This window comes from Zeus faber, assembly GCF_960531495.2.
Source record: "Zeus faber genome assembly, chromosome: 18".
In the NCBI taxonomy this organism is placed as follows: domain Eukaryota; kingdom Metazoa; phylum Chordata; class Actinopteri; order Zeiformes; family Zeidae; genus Zeus; species Zeus faber.
The window spans coordinates 21,482,196-21,494,456 of NC_137210.1; the positions used below are offsets into that span (position 1 = coordinate 21,482,196).

Here is a 12,261-nt window from a genome sequence, read left to right on the forward strand (position 1 = left end):
GGGTCGATTGCAAATCTGGTCTGAGCCCAAATAAGGATGATCTGGTGGCTCATTGAGGGCTGTGTTGTGCTAAAGTCCTGGCAGCACATCCAGCTGACGGAGCCAGTCCCTCGGTGGCGGCTAAAAATGTGAATGCAGCTCAGTGGACGGGCCAAGCAGATGGCCACAGTGATACCTCGTCTAAACGGCTGATCGCCGGCCTTAAAATGTAATCATTCAGCCGACCGTCCATTCCGGAGGAGTTTACGGACCACGGCTAAGGGTCTTGCTTAAAGACACTTTCCCCGCCGCAAATGGGTATCGATGGACGGACATTGAGCCTTTGTGGGAAGGGAGCCTGAGCCCTCTCAAGGATAGTCCCCTGAAGCGCCTGGAGCACTGACCACTGGAGCTCCCGTGCCCCTTCCTCTCCTTTACGAACCGGCTGGAAATAGTGCGCAGAGCCCGGGAGAAGGAAAGGAGCGGTTCTTTGACGTGAAACAGGAAGCAAGGAAAGTCCGGTGGTGCCGCTTGGAAAAAGGGGAGATGCTTATCTCGATCCAAACCGAAGCACGAGGAATATCATGTTAAAATGCCTTCATTAAAACGTGGGAATTAGTACCTAGAAATATGAAAACAAACTGCTGGAGGCCCGAACAGCCGTCACCAGGGCACCTAGCAGACATCCCAGTATATAAAAGGGGTGGCAAGCTTGTCACGTGGTTGTTGTTGTGGAAAATTGGCACATGATGATCTGACAATTTAGGCTTCTAAAGTCCCCTTTTGCCCAAAACAGTTTATTTCCTCGCCCGTCAAATGTAAGGACCGTCTAATGGGTTTTAAAATGGTCAATTTGGCACTTTGAAACCTGATGGCTGTACAGTCCGTATTCAGTTTGGTGCCCTTAGTGATGTCACAGAGCAGTTGATGCAGCATTAATGTAAATGCAACAGAGACAGAGGGGATGTCTTTTTATGCTGCTAATGAAGAGTAATGTAACAGGGACTCTGGAACATAGTGGACTTGCACATGACAGGCACACTCTGCATGACCACACCGCAACGAGCGCAGAGAAAGACTCAGGAGTGTGTTACGTGATCGGTGGAGGCGGCTGCCGTATTATCACTGACGCAGTGTGCGTTAAAAAGACCGATGCTTATTTCATCTTCATGCTAACACAGTCCTGACTGCACTGTGCACATAAGCCTTCTGAAATGATTATGTTGTAATAAATTGAAAAATGTATTAAATTGAAATGAAAAAATCCCGGAGCACGACTCAATAGATCAATTTTATAAAAAAAAAAAAAAAAAATGGATTTTATTCCATTTAGAATGTGAACGGTCTTGGAATCCACATTTGGCACCCAGCTGCTGTGGCAGGGTTGGATTATTATTTTTTTTTTACTTTGTCGTAGAACCAAACCAAAGGAAAGGTCTCAGCTTGGAGTTTAACTTATGAAAGTTTGAGAGATTTCAGTTGACCCTAAACTGAGGTATTGACTTTTGAACCCTGACCAGAGGTCACCTTTGAAGCACTATATCTCAGTTATTAAAAGATCAACCAAAATAAGGTCAACTGTTTTGGAGAACTCTGGACATGTCAATAGGGGGCGGCACTTAAAATGGCCTAACATATCATTCAGGCCTTTGCAAATTGCATGTAAATTCTGACAACCCAAGTATATTGTCCAACCAAATTAACCCCTAGTTCCACATGTGTGTCATTTTTTACCCATACCTTCTTTTCCTTTTGTGTTTATAGTAATATTAATACGTTACTCATGAGGCAATTGCATCAAGATGCAGAACAAAATGGTGCAGAATTTTAGTTTTTAGGGTTAGGGTTTAGCATAAGGGTTTCAACTTCAAATGACTGCGTTAATATTACACAATGTATATAATAATTTGTTTTTGCTCCTGTAGTAGCCACAAGTCCGTATGATGTCAACCTTGTTTTAAGAAAAACATGTTTTACTCGCGATGTCATGGGGACTACACTACCCATAATCAATCAGCATAACAGCGACGTCTCTTGGTGGAGCGCGCTTTTACCATGGAAATGTTTACCGCACTGGCTGATGGGTACACAGCCATGCAAACGCTGATATTTATATCCAGTTAAATTTGCTATATCCATATTTAACCATGCATTTGAAATTTAAATAAATCCTAATTTGAAGAAACCCTCCCCTCCCACCAACCTCCGCGCAGTGGCATACTGTCTGCATGTTAGTTTTAGTGTATGTATCTGTGCCCCCTCCTTCCCAATGCGCCCCCCTACCCCCCCGCCCCCCGCCCCCGCTTCTAAATCGAAGAAAATCTCCCCATTCAAATGAATTGGTTTGAATTCCGTTATGTGAAGCACAAAACAATCGTCAGACAAACGTACTCCAGGACGCGATTCAATAGATTCATTTTCGTGACTATGAGCACAAAAAAAGCGTGGGACTGGGTTGCATATTCAGTGCTGCAATGATGTAATCCCTGTTTATGGTATAATAAAGTGTAATCCAATCTACATTCCTCTAATCTCAACTAATCTCAACTAATTCCATTAATCTCAGATAATCTAATGTGCGGAAAACAAAAATAAAGGACTTAAATCACATCAATTATATTAAATGAGCAGACATTAAATAAGAAATAAAATGTGGAGCTCTTTCTCTGTCACAATGCCAACAATTGAATGAATTAATTATAATAACTAAATGCATAATGATGCATTTGTGAAATGAGATTCCTAAATAAGACACCATTTTCAATTCCTAACCTTTGGGGTTCAAAGTCACGGCTCAGAGAGTGAAAAGATTGTGAATGACGTCCACATTTAAGAGTTGAACCGTAACGGGGTGAGGATTGACATCAATGTCAATTTTGCAGAATTTCTTTAAATATCATTTATACAGCGCTGCCCTCAAGAACACTGTCGTGGAATTGTTTGTCGGCATAACTTTTCAAATTGGCTCTCTGAGTTTACTCCAAAATCTGCCAGTTGGAAGTAACTCTTATTTATAGAAGGCCTTGTGAGCGCGGACCCCGGAGGCTTGCGCTGATGCTTTGAGCTTTTCAGAACATGCATAATATTTTTAGAATTGTGCACCTAATTTTATTACAGAAAAGGAAATTGTGACACCCTGCTGCTTACACAGCTTGCTATGTGTGTGTGTGTGTGTGTGCGTGCATGCGTGAGTGCGAGCGTGTGTGCACGTGCGTGTGTGTGTGTGTGTGTCCTGCATGCACTTTTTTCCAGGTCACCATCACATCTTATCGGGGAATGCATGTGGTGTTCGTCTGTGAGAACCTAGAGCGAAAGCCAAAAACTAAAGGAAAAAAGAGCCAGTGGAGGTGTCGGGAACATCATACCGTCATACCGTACTTCATACAAATGGTACACATTTACACGCTGCCAGACAAATGCAAAGACAGACAGCTTAAATATATAGAAAATAAATAAAATGTATGGTAAAAGTCAGTGGGCCTCATTTGTGAAAAGTGCATACAACGTGGAATTTGCCTTTGGAATCATGCTTAACCTCATATCAACAACAAGTGAGTATATTCGTAAAAGCAAGAGGCGAGTGATTCTAACGAGAACATTTTTTCAATGTTGATGAATAAAGAAGAAGGAGCTCTTGGCTCATCTTGCCAAGAGGGAAGATCACACACATCTGTTGGCTGAGGGCGGTCCTCTTCTCTCGCTGGGTCTTTTTGTCACGGTTTATTTACAGGCAGCTCTTTAGTCTCCATGCCCTCTGTGCTGTGGTCGGGGTGTCTACGGATACAAGACCGACACGACAAGACGCGCAGATCCGGCTCGGGGACAATTGTCATCCATCACCAGGCGCACCTGCAGCACACGCAAAGCCAAGACGCTGCGTTTTTTTTTTCTCCAAAACGCTCTTTTTTCAGGAATAAAACTTCATTTAAGAATTTAAGTGAAGTTCCGAAAATGAAGCCCATTGCAGAAATGAAGTCATTGTGACAGTTGTCATAAAGTGTTCCTGACAATACAGATGATCGATTGTGTATTATTATTATTTTTCTTCCATTTCCCTTTAGTAGAAGAATAGTTGCGATCATTAGTCATGTTTAAAATATGATATTTTGTTTCTCAGTGCTGGAATGTATTTGATTTAGACTTTATACAGCGCTGTCAGTGTGCGTTATAGAGTGAGGAGTTAAAAGAAGGGTCTACCGCATTCAGAGGCAGGGAGAACACACGGCCATATTAACTTTAAAACAACACATCACCAGAGAAATGAAAGGGTGCCGGGTAAAAATAGGCTTAAAGATGAAAAAAAAAGAAAAACAGAAAAAAAAGTAATCCCTGCTGTGATCTTTGACACGCGGCTTTGCTCCTCTTCTGTGTTGTTTACTCTCTGCTGGATGGTGGAACACAGAGGGAAACGTTTTCAAAAGTCTTTGAATAACATATTCTACAATCCGGTTAACTTGCCCACCTACGCGATAACCAAAGCGCCCTTTTTTTCCCCCAGCACACAAACTGAGTGATTTCTTCCAGCCAACACAGTTAAAGCTCCATGTATAGAGCATCAAACAGCAGCGAAGAAAGCTTCCTGTGTCAATACAAGCAGAATCCTCTCACAAGCTCCCCCCAAACAAGAACTGGATGCTTTGGATTTGGCTGGAAGTTGACACACTTTTGAAGTGCGGGATATTCTGACATAGTACCCTAAAGGAGTGTGTAAGAGTGGGTGTGTCTCTGAGTGTCTGTGAGTGTGTGCATCTGTGAGTGTCAGTATGTGCGTGTGTGTGTGTGTGTGTGTGTGAGAGAGAGAGAGGGGGGTGGGGGGGGGGGATAATGTGTGTGTGGTTTTCAGTGTGTCTCTGTGTGTATGAGAAAGAGAGAGGGGAGAGAATAATGTGTCAGTGTGGTGTGTGTGTGTGTGTGCGTGTGTGTGTGTGTGTGTGTGTGTGTGTGTGTGGGTGTGTGTGTGCGAGTGTGAGCGTGTGTGTGAGTGTGTGTGCATGTGTTTGTGTGTGCGTGTGTCTGTGTGCAAGTCTGCGTGTGTGTGTGTGTGTCTGTGCAAGAGTGAGCGTGTGTGTGCATGTGAATGCGCGTGTGTTTGTGTTTGTGCGTGGGTGTGTGTGTCTGTGTGTGTGTGCTTGAGTGTGTGTGTGTGTGTGTGTGTGTGTGTGTGTGTATGTGTGTGTTCAAGGGATAGTTCAAGGGGCAATTGTGTGTACATCAAACATATTTTTCTTAATAATAATTCTGAGAATTCAGAATGAAGTCATAAATATTGCATGTTGCGTCCCCTGCGGGGGCATCAGAGGATCTTGACACGCGCCCCCTCCTCCAGACTTTGTATTCTGCCCACCGGACAGAAATAGAATAGTGATGAACTACTACATTCCAGGCAGGGGAGCTTTACAAACAGCGGGATCAAAGGGGCTGCGGATTATGCCAAGATGAAATATGATATGTGGCTGAGGAACAACACAGCTCCTCGTTGGCAGCAATAAGTGTCAAAGCGATCACAGTTAATGAACTGTAAGGATTAAGGAGACCAAACAAATGACCTTAGAGTGAGACTTTTGACTTTACTTAGTTGTTTACTGTCAGACAGACACATCTTTCCCCTCCGCATTCCTGAGTGACGGCTGTTCCCAGCATTTCATATCAGAAACTCGGCGCTTACCAGTCGCTCCCTGAGAAATAAGCGCAGTCTTTGCCGCCTTGCTCCGTGGGGGAATAGCGATGCAGCCGAAATCTCCAGAAGAATTCTTCCTGGAACGATATTCAGAGATGTTTTTATGTCAGCAGTCATCACAAATATTGATGATTGAGCTGTCCTTGTTGCTTTCTGGTTGCATCATAAGGGAATCTTTTTCTGATGGTTTATAATAATAATAATAATTATCATCATAATAATCACCATAATAATCACAATCAAAATCATAATCATAATACACATAAGCATAATGATCATAATCATAATAATGCCTAAATAAATAAATAAATAAATAAATAAATAAATTTTTCACTGTAGGGGCAAAGACTTTTGGCAAAATTTTGGGATGCACTAAGACAAACTACCGACAAAGCACCTGACCACAGAGGTATGGACACTAGGGAAGACAGTATCTCTGGTTCACCCTTTGAACCACGCAGTATATAATGTATAATTAGTTCTGGAATGAGCCCCGTCACCACCAGCGCCATTACTGTAAGCATGAATGATTCAGAGCTGCAGCGTTACAGTAGAATTGATTACAGAGAACTGAGTAAAGCAACACAATCAGCAGAGACACTGGAATCAATAGCTGCTATAAATCCGAAAGTGCAGGCTCCAAGGGTAAAGCCGTGTTCCCTTCACAGCGCGGCACATAAAGAGGATCCTTAAGACGCCGCATTGAATACTGGAAAATGAATCATGGCTCTGAGGGCGAGGGTCGACCACTGTGGAAGACAGTTGGGTAAATCTACCCCAAAAGAGTGTAAACCAGTCTCGGAACAAAAATCATCATCCCAACTTGCTCATTGATTGTCTTGCATCAGATTATATTGCATCCGTAACGCTTCAATACAACATGCGCCTCCCATTTAAGCCACGTGGACATCACTAAGCTGTGTACAATGAGACCGGGGGTCACAAAATTAACTGCCACGCTGTGTGTGAGGAAAACAAGTGGCTTGGCTCGGGGACGGCTCCTTTTTTTTAAGAGGTAAACAAAACTGAACCTCACACCATAACTGGTTTCAGGAGCTTGACAAACGACCCCCTCAACCTCCCTCGATTTCAATTCTGGGTCACATTAAAAAGTCTTGGAGATCAATTTCAGCAATGTTTATTTAACCAGGGGCAAATAACGGTTGTGTTCAAGCCCTGTATACCTGCTTGTTGGTGAGGTCGCGTTTCGTGAGAATTATTATTGATTTTAGGGATTGTATGGAGGATGCCATGGTAAAGCCTTTTAATTGTGTCTCCCGCCCTGAAGTACCCCCAATGAAATTGCTTCAAAAACCAGAAATAATTACTCAAATAAGCAATTAGAAATTTTCAAAAAATGATATTTTATAAACATTAAGTTTATTCATGAGGAGTGACAAATAATGTGATATTCCTTTTAAATGCGTAAACGTCGTACTCGTCATCCAGCAGCAGCAGTGTTTCTCCCCGGCAGGATGCACGCTGGGTGAAAGAAATGGAGGGAACATTGATGTTTACTTGGACGGGACATTTCATTCACTGGGGCGGAAAATATGACAGCGTTTCGGCAGCGCTGGTGGAACACGTCGGCGGCATTCCTTGCATGAAAGATTCATTGTTTACCGCGCCCGTGGAAGGAGCCGCCGCGATGTTTGTCACGGGGGCCTTTAAGCCGCGAGTGTCCGAATGCCGCAGCTGTCTCGGTTGAAAATATTGACCGATAAAACTGTTGTTGTTCGGCGGGGGGAGACATCCTGGGTTCTGAAGCACTTGTTGTTTTCGAAATGGTGTAATTATTTACTCAGCAAGAGCCGACGTGTTTGAGGGAGAGAGAGAGAGAGAGAGAGGGAGAGTAAACGTGAAAAAATAAAAATAAAGAAAACGACAAAATGCTCCAGTGAGGGTGTCAGAACGGTGGGGAGAATTCTCCCCCCGTGCTAACGACGGAGGGGTGGAAAAGGGTGTAAGTGACTCTTTCGGCGCTGACGCGATATTGGCGGCGTAATCGAGCAGAACAGGCAGCGGAGGGCGCCTCCCCGACATCCTCGCTTCGACGCAGCCGCTTGGGACGCGGCTTCCCTTCCCTCCACTTCCCTTCCCTCCACTTCCCCCGCCCGCTCCCTCGGCGGGGGAAGGGGAGGGTACACGCATTATGTTTTGGGGCCTATGAATAATGGAGGAGATGTAGTGCGCTCAACCTACGGTGAGCAGCAACGCAGCGCGGGAACCGAGTCACTCGCGGTGTGATTTAAGGAGGGCGCAATTATGTATTAGACGCCGGCACACTCCTCGTACGGCCCACGGATCAAAGCCACGCGTCCGCCCTCGTTTGGCAAGAGAAAAACAAAACAACTAAAGGGGAGAAACGTAAACCGTCAACACCGGCTAACGTCGGCTGTTAAGAGAGTGTCCCGAGGTTTGATTTTGGAAATCGGGTTATTTGTTGAAGCATGGGGTTGTTTTCCGCCGGAAAATTATATCTTGGATGAAAAAATGTTGAATTTATTTATCTGGGGGGGGGGATAAATATCTCAATTTGATCGTGGTAAACTAACCGAAAAAGAAGAAGAAAAAAATCTGAAATTTTGAATGTTTTTCCTTTCGCTACGCTTCTTCTGTTACGATAATTTGATCTCGTTTTCAGTCTCCTTCCTTCTGTGAAAAGCGTGTACACACACACACACACACACACACACACACACACACACGCGCGCACACACACACACACACACACAGACAACTGAACTTGGGAGGGCTGTGCACTGGGGGCTCCCAGTAGGAAAGGCCTTGAGGGGAATGTTTTATACAAGGAGTAAGTAACGCCGCCGGCCGCAGTCGTTTCCGCCGGACTTTTTTTCCGGGGCCGCGCGAGGCTGGTTCGAACAGCTCGGCACCCGGGGGAATTTAACGGCAGAGGAGATAAGTAAACGGCGGTGATGGAGACGCGGTCGCCTGGCTGTGTCTGCCGTCCTAATTTAGTAGCCGATAAAGTCTGAGAAGTTGATAAAAAAAAAAAAAAAGAAAAAAAAGAAAACATGTTGATCGTTTTAGGGTACACATTCAAAGACAAAAGGTGTTTTTTAGTAGCTACGAAAGTGCAATACGTCAAATTAAACATCTCCCTGAACGTTCAAATATCATACAGTGTCACAAGATGTTAAATGGACTGAGCAGTGTACTGTATATTGTGAAACTATCAGCTTGTGTAGCAGTCTCTATTTTCTGCAAAATTCAGCGCGTCTTTTGTCTCTATTTATTCCTCCCAATGCCTCCTTTTAAATTGAAGTAGTAAGACGGCAGAAAGCGAGAGCCTTGAACTGTGTCGAACAAAGAAGCCTGGGTCTCTGGAAGAAAGAATGTACGAGTTAAGCATTTCCCGAGAGGGATAGCTCACGTGGAGGTCAATTATCCAAGTTTGATTCCCGATTGTCGTCCCTCGCAACTCGGAGAGGGAAAACATCAACGGGCCTCCAGGTGAAACACTGGTATTGACTGTTAATCGAACACCGAAACTAGGCCATCAGAAGCAAGGCCGCGTGCACGTGGCGAAGGCGATCACTGTACATTCCTGCAGGAGTATCATGCACACACCGCAGAGAACCTTCCGCAGAGAAGTACATTTGCCCTCTTGGACTTATTGGACTCTCAAGCTGTCTACGTTCACATTTTTCCTCCTTTCATTGTGAGGTGCAAATTTTCATTATTACAGTTTTGGTTTTTTGTCTTATTGCCCACTTAGTGCTTATTTTGCGTGCCCGGCCACCCCGGACGGGAGCTCCTTCTTTTAGCGACGATAATATTGAAACGCAAAAAGAAAAATCGCTTCATAGGACAACAAAGCAAAGCTGCAAAACGACAGCATTTAGAAAAAAGATTGGTGAAAGAGACACCTTAAGTAACCTCCATTTCACATAGAGACTCAAGGACCCTTTTGGGTACCTTCTCAACACTTCCTATTGCAATGAATGTTTGACTAAGTAGGAAATGCAGAACTTCATACCTTATTTTAATGCAATGGCTTGTAAAACAACAAAAATCACATTTTCAAGTATTTCTATATATAGATGGTCAGCATTGCTAAAGAAATAAACAGTCAGGAAGATCCTACTCACCTACTCTATAAACACATTAACACAAGGCAAATTGTATTTATATAGCTCATTTATGACTCGTGTGCATGTGGAAGACTCAAAGTGCTGTGCATTCAATACACATTGAAAAATAAAGATAATACGAAAAGCAAACACATGGATGGGACAAATAAACACATAGTATGAAAGAACAAACACCAGGGAAGCCACTGAACGCATCATGAAGATATTAAATATACGGTAATGTGGATAATCCCTGGACTAAACCTGCACGGCGCTGAACGATGACTACCTCACGGTTCGGCAGTTTGCAGAAGACTGTCTCGCATTTAAAGCGGCGAAGAGAAGATATTATTTTATACCTGACAGAACTTTTCAGAATTTTAACTATTTTGCCTATTCGGAGAATCAATTATAAATGAATACGTTTGAAGCTTGAAGCTTTTAAATAGCAGTGGGGGGGGGGGGATCTTGAACCGTGATGGAATGGAATCTTTCCTAATTTTACTCTGACTCTGCAACTCTGGTATATAATGTTTTAATGGTACTTAAGGGCTTTTATTGTGTTTTTAACCCGTGATTTACTGAGTCCCGTATGTTTGTTTCTTAGTATGCATATAAACACGAACACAAATGTAAATGGAATCAGTTTTATGGAAGGTGCATGTGGAGGCACGGAGCAGGGGGCGTATGGGTAGTGAGCGACTGCGCCCAATTAATTTGAACTGCTCACTAATGTGGAAAAATCGGAGTCTGTAGCAAATTTAAGTAAATAAAAAGGAAGAAAATGAAAGTGCATTTACAACAGCAAACAAAAAGAAGGTGAGAAGATGATGTACGAATTACATTCGTACATCATCTTCCTAGTTTGCCTTCTTTTTGTTCCTGACTGTTTATTTCTTTAGCAATGCTGACCATCTATATATAGAAATACTTGAAAATGTGATTTTTGTTGTTTTACAAGCCATTGCATTAAAATAAGGTATGAAGTTCTGCATTTCCTACTTAGTCAAACATTCATTGCAAAAAGAAGTGTTGAGAAGGTACCCAAATAATTCACTGTGCAAAAGTTTTAGGCACTTTAGATGTTTCATTAGAACGTTTGTCTCAGAAGGTTATTTTATATCTTCTGCATTAGTGTGACAATGTGTATGTAACGACGACCCCAAACATAGAGTCAGAGCCATAAAGAACAAACTTCGGCAAAAAGAAGAACAGGGAGTCCTGCAACAGATGGTGTAGCCCCCACAGAGCACCGATCTCGACATCATCCAGTCAGTCTGGGATTACATGAAGAGACAGAAGCAAGAAGAAGAACTTTGGCAAGTTCTCCAACATGGTTGGAACAACCTACCTGCTGAGTACCTTAAAATACTGTGCGCAAGTGTAGCTAGGAGAACTGGTGCTGTTTAAAAGGCTGGTGCTGTTTGTTTTTGCTTCTGTTTACCGGACTTTGTATGTCGTTAATTGATAAATAAAAACTATTCATTCAATTATTTTTGGAAGCGTCGTCACTTTGCAGCATTTTCTCACAAGTGCCTCTTCAAACCTTTGCACAGTGCTGTATGTATGATGCTTTTAGGTGTTATGAAGACTGAGCGCTGAGTGCAATTCATTAATTTTAAAAACCCACACGAAAGGATAAATATATCATGTTGTCTCCTTTTAACTGTTTCTATTCCTAATGTTGCCTTTCATTTGAAACATTATTTTAGTAGGATAATGCATTATTCTAGTTACAGATAAATCAATCATCCACTGTCCTTGCAGATGTTCGATGCTATCGCTCCCCTACATCTATTGTCCATCAAACATCACATTTCCAGTTCAGAGTCGATATGTGGCCAAAAATTATCACACCTACAAAACACACAGGTTTCAAGGTTGAGCATCGCGGTAATAATTTCACTATTATCAGTTTGGACCCATACCTGCCCCTTGGCCACCGTGCCTCCTCTAGCACTCTGACCTTTTTGATTTTTCAAAAAATCAAGCTCCATGTGAGAGACTACACTTGTACGATAGTTACAACAGTAAAATACTAATTTTAGTCATTTCAATACCCGTTCATTCTTATCATAAGGATTTCTAAATGCATCCCCTTTTGTCTTACATCATTATCAGGGACAGTTGGTGGTTGGTTGCATGGTTTCTGCTCACTGCAGGACGCCTCGTCTGTGTTCTTACAACAAACAATAGGCATTTGCAAAAACACACAATCCATCAATCAGCGGACTATGAAATACACATGATGCAACTATGCAACACACGTGGATACACACTCTGCACTGCATCAAAAGAACGCACACGCGCTGCAGAAATGCATCTGCAACATCTGGTCGAATTATAACCAACCTGCAAGCAAAAGAAAATAGCCACATGGGGTGCACATTAAAAACATAGATCCATAACAGTAAATGGTTAGGGACGGGTATGACACACGGAAGCGGGGTCGGCAGACAATGGAGTATTCCGTTTTGAATTCATGTAAACGAAGTACTGCATTGTAGACAA

General features: G+C 42.9%; 1 protein-coding gene across 1 annotated transcript in view; it reads right to left on the bottom strand.

The window, feature by feature from the left end:
• Positions 1 to 12,261, bottom strand: part of LOC307243929 (inactive dipeptidyl peptidase 10-like) — a 139,752-nt gene that overhangs the window by 126,757 nt on the left and 734 nt on the right. The window contains exon 2 of the mRNA XM_080018898.1: positions 5,645 to 5,733. The gene's annotated coding sequence lies outside the window, so the exon portion shown is untranslated. The remainder of the gene's footprint in view (positions 1 to 5,644; positions 5,734 to 12,261) is intronic.